The 11,747-nt window shown below is 44.6% G+C and overlaps 1 long non-coding RNA gene across 1 annotated transcript in view; it reads right to left on the minus strand.

The window, feature by feature from the left end:
* Positions 1 to 9,717, minus strand: part of LOC137849554 (uncharacterized) — a 32,967-nt gene extending 23,250 nt beyond the window's left edge. Inside the window, exon 1 of the long non-coding RNA XR_011091953.1 lies at positions 9,406 to 9,717. This is a non-coding gene — a long non-coding RNA (uncharacterized lncRNA). The remainder of the gene's footprint in view (positions 1 to 9,405) is intronic.
* Between the last annotated feature and the right edge of the window lie 2,030 nt (positions 9,718 to 11,747).

The following is an 11,747-nucleotide window of genomic DNA, read 5'->3' on the forward strand; positions in this document are numbered from 1 at the left end:
TGTTAATGGATTTCTTCTTGACTGACAATGCTGTGAGAGCTAAAATAAAGTGCTGCGTTTGCAATTGCTTTGGCTGCAGTTTGTCTTGGGCTGTGGACATCTTGCTGCACTTTCAATATGGTTGCAGGTTTCATCTGCAGATGAAGCAAATTGGTTGTCAAAGTGGCAGGGGAAAAATGAGGAAGAGGAGGAGGATTAGTTAGTGTAACTATTGATGGTGTAAAAATGAGAGCAGTCCACAGCTAACTTTCCAAATGCTGCCTTGGTTTTGATGGACTGAGAAGACACAAAGGAGAGAAAACCTCCAGTGTGTTTTCCAGTTGAGCCTCTGTGAACCTTCTGGGTTTTGACTTACTTTGGGGCCTCTCCAAGTCAAAAAACTCAGGTCACAGGTTTTATCACCTTATTCAGCAGATGAAACGATAAAACGAAAAGTTGCTATTTTTACACAATACCTTTTCAGAGCCCAGTAGCATTTTAAATTGCAGACGTCTCCCTCAGAACAGCTCTCATGCACTAGATGTTGGAAGATGCTGCCGACAATCAACTTCACAAAAACTTTTCTTTTCCAGATTATCCCCCTTCCAGAATGCTTTTTAGGATCCAAGCATTATAAAACCTGCTGCCTATCTTGGGAAATGGCTGGAGGAGTTTGGTTTTGATTTTTAGCATTGTCCTCACTAAATGTTTCATGCTGTGAAATTCAGATAGTCTGCTCTCATATAGGCAGTAGCAATAGGAAAATTAAAGTTTACCTTCCCCCCCCCCCCCAATTTATTGCCATTTTCAATATTAAAAAAATTCTCTACCAAGCTGTGATGAATCAGACCCATCTTTCCAGCAGATGGTTAAAACTAAAGGGGGAGAAGGATGGCTTCTTTGGGCTTGTCCACGAAGCCCTCCGAGCAGTTCCCTTTGCAGGCAGGTTCACAGCCCGGCGCTCAGCAGGTTCTGGCCATCAAGGAGCTCACCCTTCCCTTCAACCTCGCCTCCCACCGGGCAGGAATTCAGTGCATGAGCAGAGGTCAGTGTTACTGCCATCTTGCTAAAGGCATCCAGCTTTCATTCACAAAACAAACCACTTCACTGACTTCAGGGCGAAAAGCAAGTAACCCAGCAGAAAAAACGCACAAAGATTGTCTATGAAGTGAGAACCAGTTTGTATAATACCAGTCGCAAAAGGGTTGAATCAGACATTGATATAATATATTTTTAAGCAGCTTCTTAAGTGAGAATCAAGGAAAGATTATTTTGCCCATGTCTAAGCTTAATGGCACACTTACACAAATAAGATGAGAAACTGCAGCTGCAGAGAACACTTGTGCTGCCTGTTGCAGTTTACAGAACAAACATTTGGGATCTATCTGGCTAATCATGATATATTTTTCATGTAATCATCTGTTTATGCTTCTTTGGTTTATATTTCATGGGACCGGGCTGTGTGCCAAGGGGCTGGGGGCTGAAGTCGGCAAACACCCCCCCAGACCCATGGGACCCTTGGTGGGACCCACAGCCCCAGCTGCCCCAGCCCCAGCCCCACATGGGAACAGGACCCCTGGTCCTCCTGCCCCCACACCCCTATCATCCCATCCTTTAGGATACAGGGTGCTTGGGCCATGTGGATTAAACCCTCCCTTTCTTCCCACAGCCCATCCTGTGCTGGAGCCATGGACCAAGCACACGCATGCAAGGACATCCATGTATGCCATGTAGCCTACATTTTAACCAAAAAACACGTGGGGGCTGACCTCCGGACCCACTTCCAAAAACCAGCCTTGAGAGCCTGCTAAAGCCTCCTGAAATACACGTGCAGCAGCAACCTGCTGCTACTTTTATAATCAGAAGAAACAAACCCAGGGTGAAATTTTGGCTGAGCAGCCTTCCAGGCGCTGGGAAGGGCTGGCTGCAGACAAGATCTGCCGTCTTTCTCCCATAGAGGGAGCACAGCTTTTCCAGAAGACGCTGAAGCAGATGCACTTCTGTGGCCATAGCAAAGTCAGAGATGAAGGAAAGAGAAAATCCACAAAGATGGGAAAATAGGAAGCAGTGCCAAGGGAAAGGAAATGCAGAATGGACTTGGAGATGTGGTTTAGTGAAGGACTTGTTAGTGTTAGGTCAGAGGCTGGACTCGGTGATCCTGGAGGTCTCTTCCAACCTAGAAATTCTGTGAGCCCACAAACACGCAGCCCCACAGCACTGAAATGCTCGTTACTCTGATGGTCGCTGAATTTACCCATTTTCCTGAATTACTGGCAAATAAATACTATCGTGTCAATTCTTTCTTCTCCCTCAAGTAACTGTCCCTGCAGCTCCCAGGCCCCACAGTCCATAGGGTGGGTCCATGCCCAGGACCAGGAGGAGCAGTGCCAACCACAGCCACCTCCAGCTCCTCACAGCTCCCTCATGTTCAGACAGCCAGGGCCCTACCTCACCCTGAAAGCAGTCGGGTTGGGTTTCTGGTTAGAAATGAGGAGCCCTGTGGATTTATTTTTTGCCCTGTTCAGCTCTATTTCCCAGCTTCAGCAGCGTTTGTGCAATACTCATGAAGAACTCCAGTTACTTGGAGTGGGTGGGTGGGGTGAGAGGAAGCCAGGAAGACCTCCAAGGCCTGCAGCGGGTATCCCTGCCCTCACCATTTCCAACCTGGAAGGCCAACGTGCAGGGTCTGCAGCTTCTGCAGCTCCCAACAAACCCCAAAGGGCAGTGCTGCAAGCGGGACTGCTATGTGAGGCAGAATGCTGGCAAATCTGGTTGAAAAGGGCAAGAAAGCACTTCTCCGGGCAGTCTCTGTCCTCCTGGAGATGTTTGCTTCACCCACAGCCTCACGGGCTGTGATGTCCCAGCTCATGCACTTGTAGAGAAATTATTTTTCATCCTGTATGGAGCTGTTACACGGTACAAATGATTCGCTTGCATCTCGGACTCTTTCAGCCAGAGCCTGGAGGCCTTTTCCCCATTTTGGGCATGTTAAGTCCCATGAAGGTGTCAGGGATAGCTGAAGGAGATAAAGCTATATCCCAGAGAGGCTGATGGTTGCTGTGTTGGCAACTTTTTTCCTTTCCCCAGTCATTTTTTTTGCAAGCCAGGATGTTCCCATCTCAAATCTCTGCCTAAAAGCAAAGGCCCAAGTTGCTTAATATTCCGGGTGTTGAGGGAAATTCAGATCCCTGCAGTGGGATATGTGCCTACAGAAACCCTTTGTACTATTTGAGACTCTCCATAACATTTGAGTGGATTCAAATTTTCTCTCTCTTTTTACAATAGCAACATGAGAAAGTGCAAAGCCTCACGTATCTGATGATTGCACGAGTGGGATTTGGGGTGTGGGGGGGATTATTTCAGTCTGATCTTTCTCCATTATTTTTTATTTAACTCTACATTCTTCTGTTCAGCTCTCTTTCAGGGAAAAGTGCAAACAAAAAGAAGTGTGTTGGGAACAGCACGTGGAGGGGAAGGTCCCCAGGACACTGTGGGTGCTGGTGGCACCCAAAGGAGCCAGCTTTGCTGATGGTCTGGGGGAGGAATGTCCTCGTGTTATGGGACGGTGATGGATAGCCACCCGCCTCTGGAAACGCCAGGTCTACGCAGACAAAAAATAAATCTCATACGAAATACGTGCTTTCATGGATCATCTAGCCAAGGTGAACTTTTTTTTATATCGTATTGCACACTAGGAAATAAAAAGCAAACTGCACTGACAGTGCCCTCTCGATGGCAGATCTTTATGTGTTTTCCAGAGTCTTTAATTCTCTTACTTCAGAGCCCCTCTCGCTGTGGATTTATGATATGTTTCCTGCCTCCCTCCTCCTCATCTGTTCCCCCAGCTCTCTTACTTGAACTACTTTAAAGTGACATGCTGACACAAACCCACGCGATGGAAGCTCTGGACTGCTTGCTGAGCCTTTGCAAAGGCCACCAGACACACAGAGAGGACAAGGAACATGCAGGTGACATCCTGAAGGACGTCTTGAGCAGCAGAGTTCACCCATCCTGCAGAAATGGCAGCGAGTTTCTCAGCAGCTCCCCACTGCTGCCTTTCTGCTGGGCAGAGCTTTTGGAGGAGTCACAGTTCTCAGGGCTGTGTCCATTCACCTCTGAAATGATGGGGCTGTTCCCTGTAGCCTTCAAAGGGATGCAGGTAGCCCAGCTGCACCATTTTAGGTAAATTTCTTGTTCCTCATTAGGGCAGCCATAAGCTAAATCTCAGGTGTTCCCCGTGTAAATGTGGAGCCACATCTGGAAAAGCTTCCTTCTGCCAGAGTCTGGACTTTCTCTGTCCCTTCATCCCCACATTCGGGATGCCACAGCTACGTGATGTTACAGTTATTATAGCCCTTCTCCCTACCTACCAGTAGAGTTTAAAATTTAAAAAAAGAGTATTTTCACCATAATACTTTTCAAATATTTATGTGAAAACATAGATCTGCTTTTTGATCTTCTTGTAAAAGCACTTGCCAGAAGATGTCTATAAGGAGATGAAGCATTTCCCAGTGTTAGCATTACTCTTAGAGCTCACTATCAAGATTAGCAAGGGAGCAGTTCTTAAAGAGGGCCCTGGAAAGTCATCACAAAACTTCAGTGCTGTGGGAGCACACCCTCACACACTTTTGCAAGGCACTGTGTATTTGGATTATTTCAAACATCTGCCACCTACAGTAAAAATAGTCATTGATAAAACCAGTTCAAACACAGCGCAATGTGTTTTGGTCCTTTTATTTTGCAGCACAGACCAGCCATTATTTTAAAAGAATGAAGCACAACTTCCAGAGCTGCAAACTCATGTCTGCAACTGTATCACTGATTTTAAATAGTAGGTACCTGTACTTCGAACATTTTGCCTAATCCCTCGGAGTCTGCATGTGCTTGTGCATCCTACAGCATCCTGCAGCAATGAGTCCCACAGAGCAACTCCAAGCTGTACAGAAGGGTGCTGCCTCTTGCTTCCACTAAACCTCCTGTCTGGAAATTTCACAGGGTCCCTTCGAATTCTCATATCGTATCATTCTCATATATGTCATATCACTGTTCCCCATCCATCTTCTCAACATCATCTTACAGCAATCTGGTGACCTGCCAGGGCTCTTTGAATGTACATAAAGAAGCAAAATCTTAGATGGAAACAGTTCAGAGGTTCAGACTTCCATACCATACTTAAGCCACCAAGGGAATAAAGGTAAACCCAGTTTCAAAGGGACCATAAAACAGGAGAGATGGACAGTCTGCCTGAAATCTCTTTCAAGTGCATCATGGTTGCAGGCACATTTCTGTGGGCCAAAGGCCTTTTCCATGCTTTTTGGTCAACTAAAGCTGGATACACATCTATTAACCCAGAAGGACAATTTTCTGAAGAGTTTGCTCATGCAAATAGCAGACTTTGCCTTTCCCGTGAGCACAGGATAGGGGCAAATGCTCACAAGGTGAATGCTGACACCCACCCAGGTTCATTATCAACTGCGGGCTAAGCAAGGGGTGAGTAGGACCACATGTCTATGGTGCAAATCTTTGCCCATCTGGCTTTGTTGTTGTTTTTTTTTTTTCTTTTTTTTTGGTGACATGGCCCTCTGTAGGTGGCACTGTCTGGGTATGAATGGCTGAAGCCAGAAGAATATTAAATTTTTCACATCGTGCTAACTTGGTAGTGTACAGCTGGGATAAGTCTTGAGTGCATGTTTCTTTCTGCAGTTCACAGAAGGGACACAGCTTTGCAGTCAATATCAGCTTTACAGTCACTGGAGGCTTTCAAGATGTCTTTCGAGATATTTTGCAAGCATTAGATAGAAGGCTTTTGTTCTCTATTTATGTGGATGGGAAAAGAGAGGCAGAGTGGTGAAGTTATGTGCTACAGCACAGCAACTTGTTACTCCCACCAGGGGTGACATTTCCTCTCTCCTCTCCTCTCCTCTCCTCTCCTCTCCTCTCCTCTCCTCTCCTCTCCTCTCCTCTCCTCTCCTCTCCTCTCCTCTCCTCTCCTCTCCTCTCCTCTCCTCTCCTCTCCTCTCCTCTCCTCTCCTCTCCTCTCCTCTCCTCTCCTCTCCTCTCCTCTCCTCTCCTCTCCTCTCCTCTCCTCTCCTCTCCTCTCCTCTCCTCTCCTCTCCTCTCCTCTCCTCTCCTCTCCTCTCCTCTCCTCTCCTTTCCTCTCCTCTCCTCTCCTCTCCTCTCCTCTTCTTTCTTCCCCAACCTACACACAGCCTGCTGACACCCTATAATTGTCCACAAGTGGGGCAGTCTGAAAGGCACTCTTTGAATCACAGCCTTTCATGTCTCTGGCAAATGGAAAAGCAGACATCGATATATGATGAATATAGTGAGAATTGTATTCTAATTGGAAATAAGACGTATATTACCTTGTACTGGATCAAATAACATGAAGGATTAAAATGGCTGTGCTGAATAATTGAGATCCCAGTTGTATAATTTTTCCTATCATTTTAAAGTCATGCCACGGAACCAGCAATATTCCACTAATAAAAAAAATGTTGCTCATAAAAAGGAGAAATATCAAAGAGCCATCGGTGAATAGGAGCATTAGAGAGAGACGCAGAAATTTTCCCACTCCTCACCTTTCTGCGTGTGCAAGTACCAGGCTATTAAGCTTTGATTCTTTCAGAAAATTCCAAAGACAGAGAAATTTGTGGCAAGCAGCTGCTGTACTCATACAGGCACTTCAGGTGTATGGCAGGGCTGGAGATTTTCTCGTCACCCTTCCACTCTTCAATGCCACATGCAATTGCGGTGCTGTGCAGTGCAGAATTAGCAAGGACTGGCAAAACTCAGCTTGATAACCTGAGCAATGGCTGCATCCAGCTGCACACCTGGGGGTTCAAAACTAGTATTTATGAGGGTTAGGCCAAAATCATCCAAAGGGATGGTTTTCTAAATCTAGGTGTTAGTAAACAGATTCCTGTTTGTCCTCGGTACTGCACGAAGCAAAGGGCTGTAGCCATAGGCATGCCTGAAGCCTCTGTGTCATATTACCAGTAGCTTGAAATTCAGACTGCAGCCTCTTTTAAAAGATAGTATTTTTCCAGAAGTGTTTATTTTAAATTTAGAGCTGTTATTGTTATTTCTGCTCAGTGGTGTAAAAGTCCAGTTGGAAGAGTTTTCTTTCCTCTGCATTGAGGTTGAAAATTCCTGGAAAGCCATGACAATATTCGGCATTCATGATTACACAGACAGACATATTTCATGAAAATTGCATAGCCTTTTAATACAGGATTATGAATGAGCTCTAATGTTGAAATTATATTAGATTGAATTTCAGAACGTATTTAACATATTTCCATACAGCAACCTTGGGATGTCTTTTCAATAACAGTGATTATTACGGGCAGGCTGTTTTTTATGAAAACATTTGTTCAGGGTGGACAAGGCTTCCTGAAAAATGTTGTACATCTTTATGGCTGACGTTTTAGTTGTTTTGAATTAACTTTTTTCACAGCCAGAATGAAACGTTTCACCATATAATTCTTCATGCATGTCTTCAAACAAACCTGGAGACTTTGCTGTGAATTTTCTGAACTGTAACACAATCTTGGGTATGAAAACGCTTTGTGAGCTGGAGGTGAGCATTTTGTCCCAAGTTATCCCGTTACTCTCAAAACATAAATATTCTTAGCTAACGTCTGGCTTTTAAAAGCAGCATTTCCCTCAGCTGTTTTGAAAGCATCTCTAAGTATCATCTTGTAAACAACCCCAGCCTTACTCTTCTGCAGCCCTTACTCTGTTGTCTGCTTGGCCCACGAATCGCAGTGAGGACAAGCTCTTTGGTTCCTGAATCAAGTGGAACAGAGGCCAGATTTTTCCTTGCATAATGGCAAACACATTAAGATGATGTATCGCCCAGCATAGCACATACATTTGGAAAGCAAATGCCAATGGGACAATCTCTGGGACTCCCAACCTTTGGGATCTGCCTGTAGGCACCTCCCAGTCTGTCCTCATGGCTGCTGACCTGGTGTGGCTCAAGGACGGCCACCTGGACCAGTGGCTTAGTGCTGCCATTTTGTCCTTTCTTCCTCCCTTTCAGGAAGTGGCAGAGCTTGTATTCCATTTCCATTAATATCTGTGGCTTAAAATGTAGTTAACTTGGAGATGTATCCACTAGGTAAGGCTCAAAGTCAGGGAGCATGTGTTTGGCAGTTTATATGTTCTCTGCCAGGGCCGGTGGACTTGCTCCTCTGTCCTCTCTTGCTGCCTTTAAGAGGACGTGGGTTATCGGGCTGTGTTGATGCTGTTTTTTTGCCTCTCATTCACACTGGTGGTGTCAGTTGGAAGTAACCCTACAGAAAACACTTACATTGTGCCAGCGCAAGGCACTGAAAGGCTTTCCCTCAACCATTAGCAAGTTTGATGGCTCTCATTAGTTCAGTCATTGGAGAAAAGAGATGTGTGTTTCCTACACTGGTGGTATAAATGCTCCCCTCACTTTTATACTACTGGAAGAAATGTGTATTTTCAGGGGTAAAACAGTAATCCATTCACGGCATGCTTCTGAAACCAACCCTATTTTATTCACCTCCCTGAAACGGTCAGAGCTGTGTAACTGGATGCCACAGCCCCTATACTCCTAACACCTAATAGAGATTCTTTGAAGGGATGTTTTGAAGACATTTGAAATAGGAAGCTATGTGCCCTATCCTCACTGCTGTTGTGAAACTCTAGGTGAGCCCACATAGATGTGGATTTTTATTACAGTTTAACATTGCTGAACACCAGCTTGCTGGTTAAGAATGGGCTGAATCATCTAAAACTGGCTTTTATTTTTGCCCTCTAACTTGACCCGCAGAATGCACCTACTAATTAAATATCAACAGGAAACAAATGTCTTCACCGAGTGAAAGCAGTTATCTATGGCAATTTTGGTTTGTGGTGAAAAAGCAAGGATAAAAACAGCCCACAGACAGAAAGTCGCATACACTTATAACAAAATAATGTTATAAGCTTCTACGTGGCCACCCAGATAGGGATATAATGGCTGGAGATGCATGGTTTCTCCAGAGCAGATTTGATAACCTCTAGGAGACCATGCTGTTTCAGCTGAGCTGTCCTCAGGTAGGACAATTCCCATCCCCTTAAAATGACCAGGCTTGGTCTGTCAGCAAGCAGAAGCAAAGCTCTGCATCCCCCTCGGTCAGTCTCGGCCCTGCAATGCAATGCAAAAGGAAAGGAAAACTGTATAATAAAGTGCCTCCGTTTGCACCGATAGTAGGAACCTTTCTCACTTTTTGTCTTGCTACTCTGTATCAACTTCTCAAGGATCCATTTCTTCCATTTCTGTGGTTTTGTGGGTTTTTGTTTGCTTGTTTGTTTGCTTGATTTTCCCACTAATGACTTAGAAGGAAACCTGGCTTGGAGAAATCCCCACAGCCTGAACAGCTGAGCCAAATGAAAGATGAAATAACATACCTGAAGGGCAGAGGGAAACCGACCATCCCACGTGGCTCCTGGGTGTAGGAAAAGTGCTGCTCCTCTACGGCCAACACGCTTTCAGACGTAACCCACTACTGGGCACTGTCTCAACCTTTGAAGAAATCACTTTCCACTGTAAACATTGACTGCAGTCAATGCAAAATATTTATTCCTCTCATTTGAGGATCCCCCACATGCTTTGAGGTATTTGAGTTCGTAAGTGAGAATACCAAATATTATTCCTGCTGCATGTACGTCAGTCAGCTCTTGGATGCCCTCCCTCTATGTCATGGTGTCAGTAAGGATGAGTTAAGCTGCCCTTTGGCCAGGCTGCTGTTTGGTTTAAAACATTAGATTTGGGTGTTGCTAAAAGCACCTCCCACCACCGCTGTCCTTGTTTTCCAAAGTAAACAGCCTCTGGCGTCTTGTGACCTGAACAGCCCCAAGTGTCTGACGTTGGAAAACAAAAAATATTTGATTTGCAAAGAAAATCTGCAGCCTAAATGATTTGGGGCACTGCTTTCCTTCCTCAGCAGGATGCTGGAATGTCCAGGCTTGGGTAGGATCTGCTTACATGCCACAGAAGTACACAGGAACGTATTTGCCCTTTAATGATATATTAGGCAATGGTTTTGAGCTGGCAGGCTACTAAAAGCCCTAGCCAAACAAAGATAAAATTGCAATTTATCAACAGAGAATACTGAATTCATGGTCACTTGTGACTGCTGGACTGGTGCTAGCCCACAAAGCTGGAGTTGGCAGTATGGAGACAACAAATTCTGAGGTTGTTTGGATTATTTTTCAGTTTAGGAAAAAGCTTTTCACATCTTTTTCCTAGAAACTGTTCAAATTAGGAGCTAGGTAAAGAGATTGCCTTTCTCAAGATCCACATCCATTCCAGCACCACTGATGTTCTCAGGGATACTGCCACAGTGATCTCTGGGAAGTGGCACCAGCAACAACTCATTTCACAAAAAAACAGTGAGCAGCAAAGAAATGGGAAGGGATGCTGGCCGTTACAGACCCAGCCAAATGTGAAGTGGTGCTCTGGAGGTGAAAGGCTCTCGACGCCATTACAGACCTTCTAAGTTTCCCAGTCCCAGGAGTGTGCTTTCAAGGGAAGAAAAACCTGTTTCAGATCATGCCAGATATTTTCTGCACTGCCCAGCAGTTATACCTGAGGATGTTCTCCAGATGTTCGCATTTGTATGAAACATACAATAATAAAGCTGTAAACTGGAGGAGACAATAGCCAGACTGCAAGAAGAAGGAGCGGCCTGGAAAAACATGAAAACTAACTAGCCCACACACAAAATCAACTTGTTCATTTTAATGGGATGATAAAGACACATTTTATTCGCTTTTCCAAAGAACTACTTTTCCCTGCAAAGTGGGCAAACAAAAATTGCTAAGGTTCTTCTATTACCTGTAAGGGATTGTTTGGTTTTTAGGGAACAGCAAGTCCTTGCACCAGGGCAGACAAGAAGGGAGATGTATGGAGTCTGAAACCATATGAAATCCCAGTTCTGACAGTTTTTAGACTAAAGAAGAAAAAAAAAAACTACACCATTGTCTGTAGTGCCAGCTACTGAAAAATAAAAGAGAATAAAACCCCTGCAGCAAGTGAAAAGGAAGGTGATGGAAACAGCTCTGCTATATGAAAACAGTAAAATTTTCTGGCTAGAAGAATTTAGACCTCCGATATCATCTGTACCGAAGCTATAAAGAGCACTAAATGAGATTGCCCTGGCTAAGACATCTGCAGAGTGAAATGTCTTCAGTGTTCGAAAGCTGTCTAACAAGAGGTGAATAAAACAGGAGTTTGAAACTGGGAGCTTTTTCTTTTTTTATTTCTGGAACCGGTTCTCCTTTTCTACTGGCCTACATTGGCCAAGTGAAAGGTCTAAGGCTGGCTATAAGTCCTAGGAGGTCTCTGGGGAAGGTCTCTGAGTGTACTATTTCTGCTTAATTTGGGCTGCTCAAGCATGTCCTGATCCCAAAAACATGTGGACATAACTGAGACCTTTTTGCTTAGTGCATTTAATATTACACTGGTGGCCTGTATAAGGTTTTCAGGATGTCACATGCCTCTGCTGCATGGAGTTTGGCCATTCCAGTAATTTGGCTGATTGTAGTGCATTTAGAAGTACTATCTTGCTTTTTTTAAAAAAAAAAGAAAATCATGGCTTTGATCTGAAGAGCAGTGTCAGGCCCTGTAGAGTATCAGTTCTTGTTATAAGAAGGAAGGAGCAAGCCAGGATGGAAGGCAACTATTCAAATACGCCGGCTTAAACATTTTTGCAGGTTTATTTTGGTACCTGTAGGTGGCCTCATTTTAA

Source organism: Anas acuta, chromosome 1, assembly GCF_963932015.1.
Source record: "Anas acuta chromosome 1, bAnaAcu1.1, whole genome shotgun sequence".
Lineage (NCBI taxonomy): Eukaryota > Metazoa > Chordata > Aves > Anseriformes > Anatidae > Anas > Anas acuta.